Raw genomic sequence first — 2,422 nt, 5'->3', positions numbered from 1 at the left:
TGCCATTCATGAGGTAATCTCGATCTTGAAGCTGGAAATTATGCAATTAGCTGCACGCATTATGCAAGCAACCCAAGAATTGGAGGAAGTAAGAATGTTGCATTTGAAGACGGAAGAGGTCCTGCTGCTTCTGCTATCTGAAGCCCAGGGTAATCCCAGTTCTTCTTTAGATAACAGTTGAAATTGTCATTAGATTATTGTACTTGCATGTTGTGTCATGTCTCTCAATGGATTATGTTGTAAGACCCCCTATGTTGTCCATGTGTTGTAATGATCCAAATTTTTTAGGCAAGGTAATCCTCAGTACTTGTATGATTGACATAAGGTGAACTGTTTTTCGTGTGAGCATATTGTATTGGATGAAATATCTGTTTGACTCAATGTGTATCCAACCTACTAAATTCGAAGATCACAGCATTTCTAAATCATAATCATATATAAAAGTGGAATAAATCTTTGTTGTGGTTTTGAAGAAATAAATAACAAAACATAGAATTATCTGTGGATATTCATAATCGAATAAAAATTGGATTTGGATTTAGTTGCCAGGGCCCAGGGCAAACGTGAATGCTAATTCTCCCAAGTTTTGAACGAAGCGGCTAAACACCCACTATCATTTGTGGGCTGCCCGAAGCAACTGTTTGCGAGATGGAAATTACTGTCTACCCCTGACACTTACATCCTTATCGACCGGATTTACACTGCTGTCGATAGGGGTAGACTAGTAACTTCAATCAGACGAGACAATAGGGGCTCTGAGCCCATTCAGACACGGTGGGCGCCAAACGTGGGCGGCAAAACACATTTGATTCAAGCTCGTCCGAAAGACATGTGTCTCTCCCTCCTTTTCCTCATTCATCCACGGTGGGTGGCAAAAAAACTCTCCTCGTCCGAAATCGATGTAGGCTAATATTTAAAATAGGGGCAGATGTGTAACTTCCCTCAGACGTGACACAACCGCCCTACCTGTCAGCCCCGTTCATACACCGTGGGCGCCAACCGTGGGCGGCAAAACACCCTCTCCTCGCCCGAAATCGTTACCAGCAAATATTTGGGAGATGCGAGATTACCGTCCTATCCCCAACCGACGTGATGTCCGAAATTTTAAACGGGGGATAAGTTCGTAACTTTGCCACATTTCAGACAAGCGCGTCCCAAAGTTTGAGATCCCCCCTCCCCCTCCATTTCCTCATTCATACACCGTCGGCGCCACGATAACCTCCCCACTGCGGCCAGCCTCCTCCGTCCGCCACCCCATCCCCCACCTTGCCGGAGCTGCTACCCCTACCCCGTCGTCCACTGCAAGAGATGGACGTCTCTCATCCACGGTGCCGGACCAGGATCCTTTCATCGCGTCATCTCGCTTCGTCGGTGCGGTCGGCCGCTTTGCCGTTGCCGCTCCTACGACCGCCTCATCCACGGCAACAGGATTTATCCCCCAACCCGGTCGTCTGCCATCTAAAGTCTTCTTCCCCACCGCCGACAGCCATCGCACCTGCAGCACCCTCAATGTATCAGCAGGGGCCTACACGGCGTCACAAGAGAGGTGGTACTCTTCCATATGTGCTTAAGTTATTGATCTCACCCGGAAAATAGATCTTAAATTGTTTACTGCACTTTTCTTGTCCGTACCAAATTGTAGTGGCTAGTTGAATGCAAACATTGGTTGCGAAGTAGCTTTGTCCGGTTTGCACCTTCAGATCCGCCATGTCACGGTCACTATACTCGTAAAGCTCATTGTTTCCCCCTTTATATTCACTACCATCATCGTAGGTGCTTCACTGCTTCGTGTCGTGCTAGCACTGCTCCTCAAGACCTCAACCCATCAAGCGAAACAACATGCCACTCATAATTCCAAAGCTTACGTGTTGAAAGACGAATCTGATATGATGCTCATATTACTAAAACAGAGAATGTTTAATTGGTCACCTAATGTTCCTATATTTGTTTCGAAAAGCATGTGCGCCACCCACTAGTCCATCTAGTTCCACTTTCCTGATTTTACTCTTGATGCTTAGGGTTTTCCCCTTTTATCTACTCTACTATGATCTGCGTAGGTGCTTTCTATCATACTAGCATTACTCCACCCTTCAAGCTAAACAACACAACACTCAAAATTCCAAAGCTTACTTGTTCAAATATGATTGTGATATGATACTGATATTAGTTAACAGAACACATTTAATTGGTTAGCTAAAGGTCCCACTTGAGTTTCCAAATGCATGTCACGACATATAGAGAGACAGCAGAATTGCATTTCTTTGTCACCTGTTGACTGTACTTTCTTGTCCATACCAAATCTTAGTTGTTATTTCAAAGCGAATATCGGTTGCTAACTACCCTTTGCACGGTTTGCAGCTTCAGATCTGCCATCCCACTGCCGGTCAACACTTTACTCATCATGCTTACGGTTTCCCCATGT

This window comes from Triticum aestivum, chromosome 2D (assembly GCF_018294505.1).
Source record: "Triticum aestivum cultivar Chinese Spring chromosome 2D, IWGSC CS RefSeq v2.1, whole genome shotgun sequence".
In the NCBI taxonomy this organism is placed as follows: Eukaryota; Viridiplantae; Streptophyta; class Magnoliopsida; order Poales; family Poaceae; genus Triticum; species Triticum aestivum.
The sequence above is the reverse complement of the archived record's forward strand: the minus strand, read 5'-3'. Positions refer to the sequence as shown.